The sequence below is a fragment of the Meriones unguiculatus genome, chromosome 14 (genome assembly GCF_030254825.1).
Source record: "Meriones unguiculatus strain TT.TT164.6M chromosome 14, Bangor_MerUng_6.1, whole genome shotgun sequence".
NCBI classification, from domain to species: Eukaryota; Metazoa; Chordata; class Mammalia; order Rodentia; family Muridae; genus Meriones; species Meriones unguiculatus.
In genome coordinates, this window is record NC_083361.1 from 83768619 (window position 1) to 83789962 (window position 21344).

Genomic DNA, 21344 nt, shown 5'->3' on the forward strand with positions numbered 1-21344 from the left:
CACTAAGGAGCCCCTTTAATGTCCCATCCCGAGCTGCCTTTCCTGCTGATTGTGTATATACAGTATACAAATAACACTTTATTTGAAGGGCCTCAATAAAAGCTGAGCTATTGTCGTTCCATAGAGAGAAAGGGAGATGGAAGTGAGAGATTACATGTTCAAATGCTGTTGTGCCTTCTGTAGTCTTTTTAGTCTCGGTGGAAAAGGCTTTTTACACAGCCAGTGACAATAACTGCCCATGCTCCTGTAAATAACCTCTTACCTTTGCTCCCTTAAGTAACCTTCATTAAACTCACTGGCTTGTTGTGGTGGTTTGAATAGGAATGGCCCCCACAGACTCATGTGTTTGGATGATTGGCCCATGGGAAGTGGCACTATTGGTAGGTGTGCCCTTGTTGGATGAAGTGTGTCCCTGTGGAGGCGGGCCTTGAGGTCTCCTGTGCTCAAGTTATGCCCAGTATGCTACACAGTCTCCTTCTGCTGCCTTAGTATCAAGGTGTAGAACCCACAGCTCCTTCTCCAGCATCATGTCTGCATGCTTCCAACCATGATGATAATGGACTAAACCTCTGAAACTGTAAGCCAGCCCCAATGAAATGATTTGGTTTTTTTTTTTTATAAGAGTTGCCCTAGTCATGGTTTCGCTTTACAGCAGTAGAACTAAGTAAAACACTCATAAAAACGTTATAAAAGGGGGGGTTAGCTAGAAAGGTGATCAACAGGAACTCCCCATGGGAATTTATTCTAAGAGGGCGTAGGGATCTGGTGGAGCAGCATACAGAGACCACAGCCTTGTTGACGACTCTAAGGTCTTCTACAAACTAGTGTCATCAGGCCTTCTGACTACCGGTATGGGCATGCCGCAAGGGAAGTCACAAGGACAGAGTAGACTGATGGCTAAATGCTTATAAATAAGGGTATGGACATCCCTGGACTTCCAGCTTGGGGAGGGGTGCCCGGGAAAGGAGTTGAAATTTCCGAGAAAAAGTTTTGTAGAGATTGTGCACAGTGACCATTCAGAGAGAAAAAAAAAATAGCCCCTAGAGGGAATTTGGGGGCGGGGGGGAAAGAGGTCTAATGGTGTGCCTGGGAAAGAGGGGTCAAGGAGAGCTAATGGGAATGCTACCCTGTACTAAATTTTGACAAGATGTCTCTCCCTAAGAGTGTAGACAGCATTTCAGGAATACTAAGAACGAGTGTGTAAAAGTTAAATTCTTCTAAGGAGCACTATAGAAGGGGTGTGGGGTGGCTTAGCCCTGCAAGAGTCACCCACCAATCCCAACTCCAGAGAGGAGGATCAAAGACCGAAAGAGGGTCCAAGGAAGTGGCTCAGAAGTGGCTTCCATGTTGATTAAGGCATTACTTCTAGTTTCTGCTACATCCAGGGTCACCTGAGACTCTTCCATAGAGATAAAAAAATATATGAGAATCTATATACAGACAATCCCCCCCCCAGAGTCCAAGAATAGAATCAGCGATACCTTCCATCTCCTGGCCATAGTGTCTCCAGGACTTTGGGTATTGAGCTAACCCTCCCTTTTCAGAGAAAGAGGCAGTGCTGGATCCAATGTCCCCTCTGTTTGCAAAGTGGGTATGGGCCAGTTTTGACAGTTTTGACCAAAGTGTTCCGGCTAACTCAATGAAAGTAACTACAGAAAAGGATATTGCTTGAATTTGGTCTCCCCAAGCAGGACAGAAGAAACGGAGATGAAGCTTTAGGCTGTTTGTATCATGATGGAGGCACCTGGAGCTGCCCCGGCATAGGCTAGGGCTTATTGCATTCCCTTTCTTCCCTTTCCTTCTTGATTCCCAAGCCTTCCCCCACCCCCCCACCCCCATCATTAAATACCCTGAAGCAAAGTAGTGAAAGAAATTCCATGCCCCTTGTCCAGCTTTTTTGTCTGATTACTGAGGAGGACTGACTGATGAAATGGGTTGAAATGTGGCATGGCCTTCAGGACCCTCTGGGTCCAGGTTACTACTTACCCATAGCCTCAACCTGTCTGGAGTTAGACAGGGCTGGGTTCTCAATGGGGCCTTGGTTTATCTCTCTCAGTTCGGGATAATTGACAGGAGTTATCACTACTGGTTAATCAATATTGACATGCAATCATGGCTCTCATTACCAGGATCCTTCTCCTCAGGCTCCTGCCAGGGTCTATCTGGGGGAAGGGTCTTCTACAGGAGCGGCTTCCCACAGGATTCAGATGTGGGCCTCATTGGCCCATCACTCAGCCAGTGACCAAGCACAGGCCTTTTCCTCAGGTGAACAGCAGGTAGCAAAAAGAATGCATATATTCTTCTAGTTAGGTCAAAGGAGATAGAGAGGATATGAAACACTTTAACACAAGTAGAGAGGTCTTGGCTAAAAGAGCCTGCTTCAGTTTCTGTCTGGCCAAGGTCAGGTACGAGGAGCAGCCATAGACCTTGACAGTGCAGGCTGTCTCACAGAGGGGATGTAGGCTTTCTGAAGCAACACCAGAAAACATTATTTCTTTCAAGTTCTTTCCTGAAAGGGTGTGTGAAGAGGAGAGGGTATCAGAGCCCCTTTGGTTATGGGAGAGCGGCTGAACCCCTTTGGGAAAATGGACCTGGGATGGTTGTTAGGATGAGGTGAGATGAAGGAAGGCTGCCCAGGGTGTTCTGGCCTTCTGAGGGCCCTGGCAACCTTGCTAAAAATGAGGCAGGATTTTTTTTTTTTTTTTTTTTTTTTTTTGTAGATTTAGATCTTGAGAAAGGAACATGAAAGCTTGGATATATATATAGGATACCTCTGACCACTTAAAACATTGCGACAGAACTGGCTGAGCAAAAAGGGTGTTGTGGTGAAGGGTCACATAAGGGTCACATTTGCAGATCGCAGAGTTTGTACTGCAGCCAAGCCATGTTACAAAGGAACACAGGCTGTTTCTCTCTGGGATCAGATTTACCTCCGTTCTGTAGAATACATCCCATTGGTGAATGTGATGGCATAGAAGGGTCCTGTTCCAAGTTGAGGCAAGGGTGGATGACCCTAATTCCTAACGAGCCATGCCTTTGTGAGGAAAAGGTCCAAGAAAATTGCAAGGGAACTCACGGTACAGTTTTCAAATAAGGGGGCAGGTAGCTCTTTTGAAAGCATCTCCTGGTGAGGTATCTGCCTTAGCTGCTTTTCTCTTACTGTGGCGAAACACCGTGACCAGGGGAACTTATAAAAGAACTCCTTTAACCTGGGGATCACAGTTCAGAAGGTCAGAGTCCATCGCCACATCATAGCGGGGAGCATGACATCCGACAGGCAGGTATGGCACTGGCACAGCAGTGAGCGCTTACCACTTCATGTATAAACAGGAAGCAGAGACAGGCAGACAGACAGAGAGACAGACAAACAGACAGACAAAGAGCTGACTAAGACTGGCACAGGCTTTTGGAACCGAAAAGACTATCCCAAACAACCCCCCAACCAAGGAGCAAACATGCAAATATGTGAGCCTACAGGGCTCAGGCTCATTCAAACCATCATGGTATCTATCAAGAATTGAAGATGCAACTTTAATTTAAAAAGAGCGGGGTGGATCTCCTTTTTAAAAGACCCCCTTGGGGTTGAAGCCAGCAGTCAGGGCAGTCACGTGTCTCTCTGTTTCCTTCCTGCTGGTGAAGTTCCCTACCTGGCAGGGAAGGGCCACACTTCCACAGGCTACAGGCCTGGACTGTGATGGGAGGGGACAGAAGCTTAGGTAGGCCCTCTTCGACCTCAGAGACTCCGTTTCTGCTGCTGTCGAAGGGACATGGAGTAAGCAAGGTAGCGCGTCAAACACGGGTCTGCTCCAGTGTATGGGTGTTCTTATTACAGTCCCAGGGACTGAAAACCCTGTGGGCCTGGAGAGGGTCCGTGGAACGACCACCTGACTCCAGCTTGTCTAGCCTGCATCCAACAATCCTCTCTGCTCTCTAGGGAGTTTGTTTTAAAGCTCCCCTGACCCCCAAATCCCCACCCCCACCCTCAGCTCTGGCCTAAGCATTTCCATCTCCCTTCCTCCAGCTGAGGTGTTGTGGGGTAAGCAATGCCCAGCTTCCACTTCCTGCCTTCCCTGTGCAAGCTTTGACTTACTGGGCTGGAGGCCTTGGGACTCTGAAAGACTTGGCTTCACAAAGGAAAACAAAGCTCTTTACACCTTCCTGGGAGCCCAAGTCAGTTTCTGAGCTTTTCCTTTCATTACTTCCCTTGATCTTCCCCACTAAGGGAGGGGACCCTTGGGACCTGACATCTACCCATCTCCAGCTGCTCTATCTGGCTCCCCACTCCATCCCTGTGTCTGCTGCTGACAGCCTGTCTGCTCTGGTCCCTCCTCCTGGATGTTGTCCCTGCTACAGCAAATAGGATCTTTCTAAACTACAAAGCAGGAAAATGACCACAAATCTCACCTGCTTAAAACCTCTCAATGGAAAAAGCTAAACTCTCCCTGACATGACACCCTCAGCCCACATGACAGGCCCACTCTCCCCTTTCTTTGACCATCCCTCTTCTACACCTCACGCTTAAGTCACTGGCGAACAATGGGGAGGGAGATGAAGGCACAAGGTGCTGTGGGACTCTTCTACTCTGTCCAGCATCTCCTTTTCCCAGAAGGCCCCCTGGCAAGGTGGGAGCCCCTTTTTAGTGGCTGTAGGGTTTTGTAGTTAGACACAGTCACTGTCACTATTTTCTCCACAGTATTCCTGGTCATCCTGCCTATGTGATACCCCAAGAACCGTGCTAGATTGATTTGTTTGTTTGTTTGTTTGTTTGTTTTGGTGGCAGGGTCTCACTTTCTACCTCACACTGGTCTTCATCTCTTGTACACACAGGCACATCCCATGTTTGTGACACGGTGCGCATGTGGCGATCAGAGGACAAGTTTATATGTATGGGAGTCTGGTCTTCTCCCACGTGGGCCCTGCGTATCACATTCAGGTTGTCAGGCTTCGCAGCAAGCTCCTTTATCTGCCAATCATCCTCTGGCCCCATCTTGGTTTGTTTTCCCGTGTTTGGGTTTTTTGTTTGTTTGGTTGGTTGGTTGGTTGGTTGTTATTGTTTTGCTTTGTTTTAAAGACCCTCTAGTAATTCTAATGTCAGTGTGGGTATTAAGGGACTTGAAAAGATGTTACAGTGTTGACAAAATCCTTCCACATAACCCACATCTGTAAACCGTAGAGGGAAGCTTGTTGGGCGATCAGTCAATCCCTCCACTCTACAAATGTGGAAACAGAGACTGTCTTTGCTCACCCGTGGTCACACCTCGGAAGCCTCATACTGGCTCAGGGAGAATTCCAGTCATCGCACTGGAGAATCCAGTGTAGATCCTGCTGGTGTCTCAACAGTCTGTGTAATGAACACTCGCCCTCCCCTGCCAAACCAAATGTGTCCCTAAATATTTCTCTCCCACTCTCCCACCTCCATGCTTTACCCCTATGTGGAAGGCTTTCTCAGCCGGATCTGCCAGCTGCAGTCCTCGCTACCTTCCAAAGCTACCACCTCCTTCGCAAAGACATTTCCATTTCCCACGGTTTCTCTCCTCTTAGGCTGGAAATGCGTGTTTAGTAGAGCCCACTTTTCAGTCCTGCCTGCTGCCTGCTGCCTGCTGCCTGCTGCCTGCTCTGTGCTCTAGCTGTTACAGCTTCTGGAAGTCTGGCAGGTCCGGGTATGTGCTCCTTCCTTCTACAAAGACCCCTCTTGCCCAGCTCGTGTCTTCATTCTCAGGCAAACCTATTTCAGGAAACCTCCCTGAACCTCTACTCTTCCACCACGGAGACCCCTTCGTCTGCTCTCAGGGGATGCCAAGGATAGTTCTATATGAATACAATGATAAGGTTTGGACTTGGAGTCAAATTTCTCAGGTTTGAATTTCTGCCTCAGAGGGGACAAATTCCCACAAGTCCCTCCTTGCCTTGTGTTTCTTTTTGAAACACAAAAAGCTCTACTTGAGAAGTTGTGGTACCAATTAACCTATCAATTCATGTTGAATGTGTGGATCCAGCCTAGTCCGTGGCAAGCACTTGCTGAACACTGGTTATTTCTCTGAGATTTATTCACTCATTTGATAGCCCTGGGAAAATGCTGGTAAAAGTGGGCAAGAAAGAGGATTCTTGGAAAGATGGCAGAAGAGGAAGGAAGCATCGGGAATTTAGCTCCCAAGTGTCACAACAATCCCATTCGTGGGTTCTGTCTGCTGTGCTTGTTGTGGAAATCTGGGGTCTGTTGAGTGCTGGGCGCTTTCAGAGGAAGGCTTCCTTCTCAAGCTGCTTGATTTCAGTAGCTGGTCACCCAAGCAGCAGCGACCCACACCCCAGTCTTGTGGTAGGCAGCTGTGCAAGTGTTTCTGGAGTGACCTATGCATAGTTCAGAAAGGACATAGTTCTCAGTACAGGCTCAGCCCTGAACACAGATTTTCATTGTCACTCTGAGGTGAGGGCACAAAGACACTGGGACCCTTTGTTGGTGTGCAGGACTCTGCCTCAAGTGAAGCAGCTGCCAGGGGACTCAAAGAGCCGGCGTCCTTCTCTCTCCTTGTTTGTTTCCTTCTGCCCCCTTGGTAGCCACATGTTAAAGATTGTTTATTCTAAAGGAAATACACACACACACACACACACACACACACACACACATATATATATATAGAGAGAGAGGACACTACAAAGTAACCACAGACAGCCATTGAAGGCATAAGCTCAAAAAAGACCCAAGAAGACAGGTTTACGGCCCAGGCTGATACTTGCAAAAACTTTTGTTTTAATTTTCTTTTTTTGAGACAAGGTTCAGGTTCAGGCTGCCCTGGAACTATGTAACACAGAATGGCCTGGCACTTGCATTTCATGGCCTCTGCCTTTTCAGAGCTGGTAGTACAGGCATGTACCACAATGTCCACCAGGACAGCTGTCAGTGAAGGGAACCAACCAACTACTCGTCACCAACCCTGGAGGAAAGAACTTTCATTTCGAGACCTACTGAATTACTAGTTTAAAATGTCAACTTTTCAACAAAATACTACAAATTTACCAAACATCGAAGTGTACCCTATTTGAAGAAAAAGGGGGGTTGGGGGCTGGGTAGGTGTTTCTATAGGTAAAGTATGAGCCTGGAAACCTGCAATCCCTGTGACCCATATAACGGTGGAAGGAGAGACTGATGACACAGAGTAGCTAGCCTTTCGACTGCCACACACGTGTCATGGAATGTTCACACGCCCCATAGGTCATTCACATGCACAATAGGACTATACCAATAATAGCAATAATAAGTAAACAGAGGCTAGGCATGGTGGCACATGCATCTAATCCCAGCAACTAGGAGGCAGAGGCAGATGGATGTCTGTGAGTTGAAGGCCAACCTGGTCTACAGAGTGAGTTCCAGGACAGTCAGGGATATGTAGAGAGACCCTGCCTCAATAAATAAATAAATAAATAATGAATTAATGAATGGATGAATAATGAAAATGAAAAGAAAGTGAAAGAAAAATAAATATCAAATGGAAACTGAGAAAGACCTGGCCGCAGATCTATTCTAGAAGACTTTAAAATAAGCAAGGGAATGTCAAGAAAATGATGCATGAGCTAATTGTAAATAACCAAGAAAAGATGTAAAAACCTCCAAGGGAGCTTCGAGCTGAAAAGTACAAGAACTGAGATTGAAACTTCACTCCGGGGATGCAGGAGGAGAAAGAAAGATAAACAGCACTGAAGTCAGGACAGCAGAAATACTTCCATGTAAGGAATGACATCCGACAACCAGAGAAATGTGCACAGAGCCATCAGCTAACTAAGGGATGCACCATGAAGTCTGAGAATAGACACGGGTAGAGGGAATAGTTGGAAAAACAATGTTTGGATACATCGAAAATTTGATGAACAACACCAAGATAAACCTCTATAATTCCAGCAAACTCAGAAGGAGGATCTCAAGGGGGCCTACGGTGACATTGTAGTGAAATTATCAAAAGCCAGACTTAAAATCTTGGAAATTGTGACAACAGTACCCTACAGAAGCATCCCCAGGGGTTCGCAGTAGGAGCTGCCACAGGACCTCTGAAGCTCCGGAGGCCAGAAGCAGTGGACAGAGCCAGTCAGAACGTGAAGAGGAAAATGTGTCAACCAGAAACCCCGTTTCACCCAAAATTTCAAAAATGAGGGTGAATCAAAATATTTCTATGCTGTGCTGCAGGAAACACTGAAGGGGCTTCCCTATGGTAAAAGGAAGAGTGTAGGCAGCAACTCCAGCTGTAGATGGAAGATTCAGGGTAAAGGCACAGGCAGCCATGGGGCAAGTATTGCCGTAGGAGCGGCTTGTCACCTCACTTCCTGTTTCTGTGTGGTTTGAAAAGAATTAATTCATTTGTTTAGTTTTTAAGGCACACAGTGAGTAATAGATGTGGAATTTTGTGATTTCAATAACTGAAAGGGATGAGGAAGACCTTTTAAGGGACTCTGTGTGTGTGTGTATGTGTGTGTGTGGTGTGTGTGTTTGAAGCTAAGCTGATATAAATTCAAATTAGAGCATTATGCTTCTAAGGTGTTAAACATAATTTCATAGCTCATAAAGAAGATAGCTATAGAACAGAAATGAAAGTAAATGAGGGAGGGATTTAAATATTTTGATACCAAAAAAAAAATCAGACTTAGAAGAATAATGCAGGAAATAGGAGACAAAACTACAAAGCACATATAAAACAAATAACCAAAGGCTGGAGTAAAGCCTTTCACACCAGAAGTCACTGTTCTCTGTGGGAGATATGCTCCAAGAACCCCCAAACTGCAAGTGATACCGAGCCCTATGCATGCTATGGTTTTCCTAGTCATACAAACCTGCTGGAAAAGCTTAATTTATAAATAAGGCACAATGAGAGATTAACAGAATAGCCAGGCAGTGGTGGTGCACATTTTAATCCCAGCACTTGGGAGGCAGAGGCAGGTGGATCTCCGTGAGTTGGAGGCCAGCCTGGTCTACATAGTGAGTTCCAGGACATCCAAGGGCTGCACAGAGAAACCCTATCTTGAAAAACAAAACAAAAGAGATTATCAGATACAAGTAATGAAATGGAGCCATAATAATAATAATGTGCTATGATGATGGGTAAGCATTCTCTCTCTCTTTTTCTCTCTCTCTAACACAGGCAGGGGTTATAGAAGGATTATGTTATATAATGGGTTACATAAGGAATAAGGACTAAATTACAGAATGAGGACTCTGGACAAAGGGGATATTTGTGTCCTGGACAGGGTAGAGTGGAATAGAGAATAGAGTGAAATTTCATCTTGCTACTTAGAACAGTTTAAATCTTTTGAGTTATTTCTGGAATTTTCCGTACCTTAATTGACTTTAGAAAATTGAAATTGTGAGAAAGAAAACTCTGGAAAATGGAGAGTACTGTAACTTCTTTCTTCCTTCATTTATTTTTATTTCTCAAGACAGGGTTTCTCTGTGTAGTCCTGGCTGTCCTGGAACTCCCTCTGTAGACCAGGCTGGCCTGGAACTCAGAGATCCACCTGCCCCTGCCTCCAGAGTGCTAGGATTAAAGGTGTGTGCCACCTCTGCCCAACTTCATTTATTTACTTAGGTAGGATCTCAATTCAGACTGGCTTGGAACTTGCAGTTCTCCCGCCTTGATCTCTCCAGTGCTAGAAAGTCAGGTATGAACCACCATGGCAAATGGAGAAACATACAACTATAGCTGCCTCTTGATTTATGATTGAGTTACGAAACAGTAAACCCACTTTAAGCTGGAAATGGCTTGTTATAACTGTGCTGAACATTCCTAATCTAGGGGCACCCTAGCTCAGTATCATAACATACCGGAAGGGGCTGGTTGTTTCTGCTTGTGACTGGCTGACGGAGCCGCCCAGCATTGCAGAAAAACATCAAACCGCATCATCATTAGCTGGGGAACAGCTCAGTTTCTACTGATTGCATATTGACTTTACATTACATTGTGCTAATGTCAAGTCAAAAATGGTTAAGTCAAACCAATGATTAAGCGTCAGATACAAGAGGCACACAAGAAACCATTAGGGACCACTGATATGTGCTTCCCAAGAGAGATTTACTTTAGATTCAAAGACACACATAGGTCTACAGTGGAAGAATGGCAAAAAGATCTTTCAGGCAAGTAGTCAGCAAACACTGGGGTGGCTGCACCAGGAGTATGCAAACGGGCTTGCACTATAAACAGATTTCTCCCCAGCCCTCCACAACTCCAGGGATAGGCCAGACTGAAGCAGTGAGGGAAAGGAAGGAACGACAGACAGACGGACACACGGAAAGCTGCGTTTAGGTGGTCTGAGCTCTTGGATGAAGAAACTTGACTCCAAGGCTGTTGTTGCAGTTTGACAAGATGAGAAGGTACAGATGGAAGAGAGTGAGGGCTGCACAGCTTCATCAGATCACTGGACCAAGCACTTAGAAAGGGTTAAAGCTGGGCTTGGTGGTACAGACCTTTAGTCCCAGCACTCAGGAGGCAGAGGCAGGCAGACTTCTGTAAGCTTGAGGTGAGACCCTGTCTCAACAAACAAACAAACAAAAAACTCTAAGCAAAAAAGAAACCTGGATGTTACGCGCATTTTGCCACACAGAAACTAAATAACCAATCAATAGGGAAAGTGAGGGAGGAACCTGATTATAGAGCCCAGAAAAGCATTGTGGGTGTAGAGGGTTTGGAAGGCCCCAAAGAAATGGAGTGTAGTTTGAGGCCTTTGGAAGTAATGCCATGCAGGGTGCCTTGGCTGCTCTCTGGACAGGTGACAGGGCTGTTGTGAAGCAGCAAGTTTATCTACTAAGATTCCAACCTATGTGCTCCCCAATCTGATAGTGGTTGGAAGTCAGAGGCTGTTTTACAAGTAGCTCTTACAACTGGCTCTTACAGGGCTCTGGGTATACATATGAGGCTCTGTCCTTTTCCTTTCCTTTCCTTTCCTTTCCTTTCCTTTCCTTTCCTTTCCTTTCCTTTCCTTTCCTTTCCTTTCCTTTCCTTTCCTTTCCTTTCCTTTCCTTTCCTTTCCTTTCTCCTTCTGGTCTCTGCATCCAGGAGCTGAGCTCACCTGCACTTCCGACAACATGCAATGCTCCTACTACCATGGATCGGACATGGGAGCTGGAAGCCCTGAGGAATCAGCTTTAACCCCATTGGTTGCCCATTCAGGAGACTGAGGCCCAGAAAGATAAATGGCTTGTTTAAAGTCACAGAGCTAAGGAGCAGGACAGGTTCCAGTTTCCCTGTCAGGGGCCATTTCTACCTTTCCGCATTACTTTTGTATACAGCATCCCCCTGCCTCATTAAACCTGTCCTGCTGTCTTTAATTTCTGTCCATCTTTCCATCCACTCACTACGTTTCCCAGATGAGCCTCTGGCACATATCTGATCGTGGCTGTGCTCTGGGAGTTCACGGTCCAGGTGGGCTCACCGACGCCGGCATGGCATAGCTCCCGAAGAGTTTGAATGTCTGCCGTCAATGGAGACTGTCACACTGTGTCCTGAGCAGTCAGAGACGTTTTCATGGAGTAGGTGTGAGGGAATCCTGTTGGACCCAGAGAAGAGGGCAGGGGAGCTTAGCCAAGGAACAAGATGACTTCAGGCTGCAGGGGAAAGGGTGGAGCAAACGGTTTCAACACCGTTGAGGTGCAGGGAATGAGGGGCTCCAGTGAGGTTGGTCCTGAGAAAGGAGGAGGGGAGGGACGCCCTGGGGAGTCTCAGCTACCTCCAATTAGTCTGCTGGTCTCCTCCCAGAGGCCTGGCAGTCCTCTTGCCTTACCTGCCTCCCTTCACGTGCTCACTCATTCTCCTCATCTGAACTCTGCCATCTCATTCTCTCCTTTGAGCCTAGCAGCTCTTTCTACTAACCCACCCCTTCCCATTCTCCCTTTGTCCCGTCTCCCTGCCGAGAACCTGATCATGTCCTTCCACTACACGATGAAGGCACACAGTCTCAACATGGACCGGGGATTCCTGGCTTTGCCACCGCTGACTGACATTAAGGCTTGTGAGTAATTTCTAGCCACCCAAATCCTTCTGAGCCATTGTTTCATTGGCACCCTCTAGATCACCTGTGTATGGAAAGATGTCCATTTACACCACCGGCCAGAAATCTGAGCAGATTAAGTATCCCAGATTGCCAGTGAACCCTCGTGGCTCTGTTCTCTTACTCAGGGCAATAAACGTGTTATCAGCCTATTGCCTTCAAAGGGCTGTGTACTCAGCTTATTACTTTCTGTCCTGGTACAAACAGAGCTCTGAAATGTCACCATCTTAGAAAGTTGATCTCTATGTATACTAAAGTCAGTGGCAGCTAAGAGAAAATGGGTTATGTCAAGAGATTTTCAGATTTTTAAATGATCATTCACAGTAAGAAACACAGAACCACAACTGGACAGGGACACACAAACACACACACTCACACTATATTTGAAAGAGAAGTTTTACAGTCACCAGTGTTCATTTTTCCTACCTGTAACACACTCTGAGAGCTTTTTTTCTGCCCCATTTAGTTAGGCGTATCAGTGGTATAGAGGCTGGAGAGATGGCTTATCAGTCAATAGCACTGGCTTCTCTTCCAGAGGACCTGGGTTCAATTTTCAGCCCCCACATGACAGCTTGAAACTGTCTGTAACTTAAGTTCCAGAGGACCTGACATTCTCACGAAACACCAACGCACATAAAAGATAAAATACAGGGGGTGAGAAGGAAGAGCAGTGGTGGCCACAACCATGTCAACTGATTTCACATCCTATCTACGGTTATGATGGGAAAGGTAGAAAGTGCTGTTTTAGTCTTTCTCAGGTTAAAACAAAACAAGACATAAGTGGAAAGAACTCCTTGCCAGCCTCCCTGCTCAGGTAAACAAGAGAATGACATTCTGCAGCCATCTTTCCAGCGTTCTCACCTTCTGTTCTCCCCCTCTAGAAATGCACAAAGTGACACTGCTCCTCCCAGGCCACTGAGATGGCATACTGGCCCTTACTGCGAGTAGAGGGAAGCAGTCCCTCCTTCCTGTTCTGCCCAGGCACTCCCTACATCTCCAGGACACACAAAACCGCTCAGGCTCTTGCTCACGGTACTCGCTCCTCGCCCAGCCTTTGCATCTGCTGCAACAAGACTGCTGCCCAGATTCACTTCACCCCTGCAGGGTCTGGCTGGCAGCACTTGGGTGGTCCTTTCTGCCCTGCCGAGTGTGTTTCCCATTTGGTCTTTCTCTGCTTTGTTGCAGTGGCTCAGATTTTTTTCCCCAGCCCTGCCAGCTCTGCGAGTCTGTGGTCTGCCGCTTGTTGCCATGTCCCCAGCACAGAGATCAGGCCCTTGCACACAGTGTGGACACAGTGAATGTTTGTGGAAGAATAGACTTTAGACCTAGGAATGTTAAAATCATGCGCAGAACCACTGTGTGAGCCGGGCATGGTGACATGAACCTGGAATAAGACAATCTAGAGGCTAAAACCTGAGGATGTTGGGTTAGAGGCTTACTTGGATTACATAACAAGACTTAATAAACCAAAGCAGAACAGCAACTACTCTGGGATCCAGAGGGGACAATAATGACATGGCTGGAACATGGATTGCTCCAATCAGAACTTGGGACACTGCAATCATGAAAGCACAGTGATTGAATTCACAAAAGTTGGGCACACGGGACCAGAGAATATGTAGGTTTCAATGCTTCCCGGATGAGATTGCTCTGACTTTCAGTTTTATTTTATGAGTTGCTTGATAAGAAGGACCACTTTGTTGATCTGGTGGCCATTTGGGAGCGATTGGGACCACTGAGTCCAATTGAGTACACATACTAGGCTCCCTCTGTTCTGGAATGGGTGATACCCACCTGCTTCCCTTTGTAACCAAACAGCTGACCCGAGTTGATGTGGGGACCCATTTTTCTGGGGCCTAGAAGACAGAGCCCCTGCTTTGGCCTGGTATGTATGGTGAGGCCAGGGCCGAGGCCAAGGACACTTCAGGAGGGATTCTCATTCAAAGCAGGACAATTACATAAGAAACCTTGGATTTTACAGATGGGAAAACTGAGGCTCAGAGAGGGCAGGAGTCGGAGGTCATCCAGCATGCTGAAGTCCAGGGAGAATCTCTGCCCTCCTTAGCTCCTTTCTAAATCCCGTAGATCACTCAGCTCACAAGCAGAGGAGCCGGGACTTGAACCCTACCCTCTGACTCTGCGGCGTCTCTTCTTTCTGTTGCTCTGTACTACCCTCGCGTGTCTCTCCTCTGCCTCCTGTCTTGGAGTGTGGGAAGAGCAGAAAACAGATGGGGTAAAGATGGTCTACCAAATTGTGGTGGGGAGTGGAAGGGAGTGAGCCCAGCTCTTCAGCAGGCTTGTGGCAGCCTTGGCTCACTTTCTAGGGAGCTGTTTGAAAATAGTTTCCTTTTCTGTAAAATGAGAACAGTTGTTACCTTGCAAGGTAACAGAGGGAACTCCTTGCAGTCATTACAGAAACTGACACAGTTCTGAACACAGCAGCTCTCTGGTGAAGTCTTAGAGGTAACAGAGGTGACCTGCTAGCCAGTTGCCTCCGGAGCTGAGAACAGAAGGTAGTGAGCAGGAGACAAGAGACTAATAATTCTTGAGCATCTGATCTGAGCCAGGCTCAGGCATAAAGTGTCACAGCTGCTGCTGTTGACTCTGAGTACTCACAGCAAGGCAGGTACAATGAGCTGTCTGACTTCGTAGGTGGGAAACTGAGGCAAAGCGGGACATAAGGTTTCACATCTTTGTGAGAGCAAAACACAGATTTCCACCTTGGGCCCTTGGACCTGAGAGCCCCTGGGCGGCCTCCATGTCTGCACACGTATGTCATCTTTGCTGATAGGTCCACTGGGTTGGTCATCTCTGTGTTGGGTCATGTTGGGCCTCTGGGTGGGTCCTGTCCCAGGTGAACACCTTTCAGAATCTTCCCAGCACCTCCTCCAGTCTCTACCCCTCTATATTACGGAGGATTGCCAGGAAAGGTCCCACCTGCCTGTCTACTGTTCTTCCCTCTACAAAATGGCCTACTCCCAGTCGCAGACAGTGCCCTCTCCTGCTGGGTAGGATTCGGGCACTGTGGGGCCTTCTGCTCTCTCTGCCTTGCTCTGTGTTTCTGGTGCAGAATGCTCTCTCCCTTGAGCCCTGGGGATTAAAATCTAGTGTCTCCAGTTAAAGACCCAGGAGCTGGAAGCCCAAACAAGTTCTGGTCTTAAAACTGGGGGCATGAAGAAAAGAGTTAGCTTGGAGAGATTGACAGGTAGTGGAGAAGAGAGATGAGAGGGTCAAGCGGCAGGGCAAGGGCACTACGGCATGTGCGTGTGTGCCCAAGAACCCTGTGGTTCAGAATCAGAAACCTGCTAAGTAGAGAAAGAGTTTCCTTTGAATTGGCATCCCAGGATCAATATGACAAGAAGGATACTTCAGCCTATGGCAGGCAGGGAGCTGCTGGAGTTGGTTAGCGAGCTGCCTGTGGCCAAGGTGGGATGCTCCCAACTCTGGCAGCCCTAAATCCTACTTGGGAGCTGCAGGAGAGGAACTGCCACTCAGGAAAGGAGCGAGGATACTTGTCTGCACCGGAGGTCACTGTCATTGTTGGTGGTTGATGTAAGGATGAGTGTTTTCCAGAGTGCATGGTGAGGCCATTTGGCTGCCTGGGAGGTGGCACTCCCACCTGGTCCTATATATGGAAGCTCAGGAATAGAGGAGACTGTTAGGTAAAAGGCAGAAGAGATACAGGAAGTTACTTTTATGCTATTAGCACTTATGATGGTGGCTCTGGTACATAAAGCGTACATAAGAGACAACTTAGCTAGATCTCCCAGCAGACAAGACGTCTTAGTCCCCACCAGTCTTAGCCCTCACGGGTCCACAAGGAGAGCCCTGCTGTTATCACTCCCCTCTTCAGAGAGACAGACAGACAGAGCATTAGACAGCTTTCTCAGCTCCCAGAGCAGTAAGTGGGAAGCTGGTTTGAATCCAGCCTTGCACATCGGAGTGCCTGCCTTTAACTGCTTCTCTCAGAAAGGAGGCTCTGAAGGGAGACCCCGCTACGCTCCACGTGCCCCTCAGGGATGGACGGGGTACATTCAGGCCCTTCAGTCAACAGCGCAGGAGGCTGGCCTAGCTTTGAAGGCAGGCGGACCGAGGGACAGCCAACACTCTAGGTCAGGGCACTCCGGGTTGGAACCCTCTTGACATGGTAAGTGACCTGTGCTGACTGATGTGTTTTATCTCTAGGGATACAAGCCAACGGTGAGCCTGTGGAAACAGTAATGCTCACTGCTTGCTTGAGGCAATCAACTGATGTAAAGAAGAGAGAGTAAAAGGGCAGGTCAGGGACACCATGGCTTGTATGTGTGTGCTGCTCAGGGCCATTGTAGGCCGGAATCAGAATCCTGCCAGATAGTGAAAGAATTTCGTCAGAATTGGCATCCGGGGATCAGTTTCACAAGAGGAATGTTTCAGGCCACAGCAGGCCGTGAGCACCCTGCCTCAGCCAGAGCACCTGGGCTGACGCAGCCAAGGGACCTGGAGTCTGCAGGAGGTGGAGTGGGGAGGGGCTGGTCCTTTTCTGGTTCAGGGCTAGTTCCCTACACGCTCTAAGGAAACAGCTTTGCCCATGGGCCTGGGTCTCTATGAATGCCAGGGAGGGACTTGGATAGTCTGGTTCTCAGGTCCTTTCAGCCCTGCATCCTCACTCTGAGTGCTGACCCCCTAGGTGGGGCTCCCTTCTCAGAGGGAGGAAACCCCAGTGGCCATACTCCCTAGAGGACAGAAATTCCCAGTAGCCTTTGACTTCTCCCTTAAGTCTGGCTTTCTGTAACGGAACTCACCACCCAAGGAGTGTCTGGGGATTGTAGGAGAGAAGAGGACCTGCCGTTCAGACATGGGCATCCAAGCTGCACAACATCCGCTAGCCAGGGAGCAGAGCTTTCTCTCCCTTGCCCTGGGCCCGGGTCCTGTCTGGGCATCCCCACCGCACCACTATGCTGCTAAGTGAGTTTACCACTGTGCGAGGGATGCAGAGTTGGAGAGGGGAAGGCCGAGTTCACACCCTGCCGTAGCTTCAGACTTCTCGGATGCACACGGACCTTCTCTTCCCTGAGCTGCTGTGTCCTCCCAGTGCTCTCGTTGCTGTGCCGTGTGAATGAAGTCAGGGGCCCCGAGTCTATGTGGGGTTGACATACACATGTGAGCAGTGCTTGGGTTCTAGGGAAAGGGAGTGGGCAGGAGAGGGATCTAAAAGACCCACGTTCAAAGTCTGACTCTGCCATTCATTTTCATAGGTAGACTTGGGCCTTCCACCCCATCCCTGTTCTCTCAGAAGATTCAAGAATATCTTAGAATATGAATGTCTGGGGAGAGGTACAAGTGACATTGAAGTCAACAGGTGAGGCCCTGATCCCACATGACTCTGTCCTCATAGGAAGAGGAGATTTTCACATGGACCCCTGTTTTGAAAGCCATGTCACTATCAAGATGGCCATCTACTCTCCGTGGAGCGAGGACTCAAGAAACCAAACCTTGCTCTCCGAAGCCCCAGAACAGTAAGTAACACATCTCTGTGGTGTAAGCCTTCTGGTACATGGGAAGGAGGGGATCTCCTGGGTTGGCCTTAACAAGCCAGCATACCCACATGAAAAATTCTTGCATTTTGCATGGTAGAGGAGACCAGAAGATGCCCAAGAAGAGGCCTGGTGCACAGTGGGACCTCCACAAATGTCCCTTGCCTATCTTCTAAGAACAGCACAGCGCTGGCCTCCTGGGAAGAAGGGAAAATTGCAGAGTCATCCTGTGTCAACATGAACCCAGGGCACCCTACCCTTGACTCCACCCTTATCTAATACCCAGACTGGCAACCAACCCTGCCCTCGGCCCAGCCCTGGCCTTGGGACTGGCTTCCAGCCAGGTTGATTGGGAGCTGGGTACATAGCTGCCTTCACCTTTGCCCAAGTTCAGAGCAAACCTGCCATGGTTGGCGGGCCTTGGCATAGGGCACAGTTGGCAGGGAGGATGCCCACTCAGAAGTCTGGAATGGGATCAGCACCTCACTTTTCAGACTTAGTCTGACTTCCACCAACAGACAGCTTACAAGTCACCCCAAGTCTTGGGGAGCTATGGGGCATGGGGTGGGGAGAGCCAGGAGTCAAATCCCAGCTGCGCCATGGATGGACTGTGTGGGCTGTGTGATGCTGGACTCTCCTTCAAGCGGAGACTAGTCAGGCCCAGACACGCGGAGGCTTCTGTGACTGGAAGGTCATTTCCACCCATGGAGCTCCCAAGGCCCTCCATAATGGCATCTATTGTGATCCGTTCCCGAATAATTGCTCAGAACCGTTGCGGAGTCAAATTCCTGGAGAGTCAGGAAGTGTGGCTGTGGGTAGGAGAGCTGTCTGGCACATCCTTCCCACAGCATCCCTCCTGCAGATCTTGGCAGCCCGTGAGGCTAGGTAACAGGACCTCTGCTCCCGCCCTGCCGCTCTGGGTTCCCTCCGTGCTCTTACTTCCTAGTGTCTGTTACCACTCAAACTAGTCAGGATTTTCACATTTTCTGTGGCCTACCGTTCCCTTCCCCTTAGAAGAAGATTGTGTAGCAAGAACTTGGTGTTGATCACCATTCAAGTCGCCTGGTGCCGAGTCCTTGTTTGACGTGGTCCTGGACTGCTGTCTGACCGTCTAGAGGTGAGAAGGAAAAGGAAGGATAGATATGTGGATACCTAGACAGGAGTGGCCTGGGCCTTAGATGCAGAAGCCACCACACTCCGGCAGACCAGCCTCTTTAGTACATACCCTTGAACAGGGAGCCAAGGTTACTGCATACAGAGAAACAAGGAGGTGCTGTTTACGCGTAGAGCTGAACCTGGAGGCAGGTTTAGCAATTTTGGTAGGTGCAGTCTCTGTAGGAGTGCAGCCTTCAGGCTGTAAACATCTTGGTGGGGGCAGAAAACTCCAGTGGGCATTTTCTGTGCACACTATCAATAGCCATGCTCACATCAGAGAAAGGCTTTGCCTCTCCCGTGGGACTGAGGCGTTGGTCCTTGATGTGGCCCTTCATGTGTCGAACAAGGCACATTCACACAAGACTCTACTTGCTCCCTGCGGCCTGGCACACAGTAGGTGTCCAGTCAGTCACTGGGGGAGGAAGGGAGAGAGAGAGGGAGGAGCTTGTGGATCCTTTGTAGTCAGCCCTTATTGCATTTGGGATTGTTCTCTAAGTCAGAGGCCAGCTGTACTTTCTAGAGACTTCCATCTGATTCAGGAAAGAGACGCAGACGGTGACTGTTGCCGCAGCCTATTGTTCCCTGACAGAGGGTAAGAGACGCTAGGCTGGGAACATGAGAGCCAGCAGCAGCTGATGGCTTAAGGCTTTGGAACACAGGGTGAGAAGCAAAGAGCGCTGTTGAGAAGTCAAAGGTGAGCAAGAAGTAGAGGAACAAGGAAAAGGCAGCTTCTAAGCAGATAACAGCCCTTGCAAAGGCGTAGGTGGGGAAGAGCTTGTGTGAGGGGACAGGAAGATGATGTGTATGGGGTAGGGTCCAGGAAGGTGCTGGACCTATCTTTGAGATGTACGAATCCAGCCTGTGGCTCCTCTGGGCCCTCAGAGGCCTCCTGCTGATTGAGAGTGAAGGCTGTCCAGAGGCAGCCAGCTGTTGCCAGGTGTCTGCCCATCCAGAATTTCCCACGAGAGCTTACTCTCCTGAGCTGGTGTCTCTGTCTCTTATTCTCTGAGGGTCTGGGGTATAGGCTCAGCTCATCCAGCACGGCTTTGGCATCTTGGAGTAGCTGCATCTACCTTGAGCCCAGTTTCCTCCCTAGACTGGCAACTGGGGGGCATCAGGGCTTTGCCGGCCTTGCTCTCCAGAGCTGGTGTTTGGGCAGCCACAGCAGAGGTAGGAGAGTAGTTGATAGACACGATCTCCTCACCCCAGGAGATTGTGGGAAGGATTCTTTCTGCTTTGCTTGGCTTAGGTTCTAGCTGCTGGTCCTTTTTCAAGGTCTGTCACCAACTGTCCTGGTGGCCTCAGCAATTCTTCTGTCTCCCCCTCTCTGTTCTCATCTGTAAGACAGTTATAATTGGCCCATCCTCAATCTTCAGAGATGGAAAATTTCTCTCTTTGTGCTGAACTCCAGGGACATAGAAGACTCAGTGGGGACTGGAGACAGATGGTTCCACCATCTCTGTCCACTCCAAATGAAATAAAAGTGCAGCTGCCACCCACAGCTTCTTCTCTTCCCGGACCTTGTCACCCTGTTGAATACCTTCATTGTCTTTCTTAGTGAGCATGTGAGACAACTCTACCAGATAAAATCTCTCACTCCCATTGTGTAGGGAAGATTGGGGCTTGATCAATCAGATATTGCTGGCACAATGGATCCTGATTTAAATCAATCTGAGTAAAAGCCATTCACTGGCTCTGCTGTCCCTCATCTGTGCATGGTGCTACTGTGGCCAGGTTTGGGTCTGCTGCATCCCAGGTCCATCCCTGGGTAATGGTGTGGTTTCTAAGTCAGGAGAGAGAAAGTGGGAATTTTCATTAGCCATCTGACTGTGGGGCTGATCCTCATTCCTGGGGTTCTCAGGATCCATGCTTTCTGGAGGAATCCTAGCCTCCCCACCAATTTTGGGAAGTACGCTTTTGTGAGTGAGGAAACCTCTGCCCGTCACCCTCATAGCACTCATTTTCCACAGTTAAGTTGGCAGTAAGCAGAGTTCTGGCCTGGGAACTCAGGCTCTAGGTTGCAGCCCCTGGCTATTACTGGATGGGCAGTGTTGCTTGTTTGTGTTTGAGACTGGGTCTCATGATCCCAGGCTAACCTTAAGCTTTCTGTATAGATAGCCAAGGATGGCCTCGAACTTGTGATCTTCCTGACTCCATTTCTGGAATGCTGAGTACAGGGTACACTGCCACACCTGATTTTATGTGGAGGTGGGGGGTAGGTAAACTGAGGGCTTTGCTTGTGCCAGGCAAACGCTCTGTCAGTTGACCTGCATCCTCAGTGAGTCTTCTCTGTGAGACACCAGATTCCAGATTTACAGACATGAGTGAGGCTGGGGCAAACCCTCTGAGCAACACATAGTATGAAGTAACTGCAGATGAGTCAAACCCTGTCTTGGTTGGATCTGGAAGGTGAGTGTGGTTCTGAATGGTGTCCCTCAGCCTTCACAAGGCCCCTCCTAGATCTGCGGCTGCTCATGCTGAGTCCACCCTGCACCTCAGATCATTTAGGAAAGCAGACAGTGATGCAAGCGGGAGGGTCTCGGAAGGGATGAGGTCACTGTGGCTGGCTGCCCAATAATGTGGTGATGGAGGATACCGTTGGATCAGGCCCACCCCTAGGCAGCCCCAGCTTCTATCCTGCAAGGCAGTGAT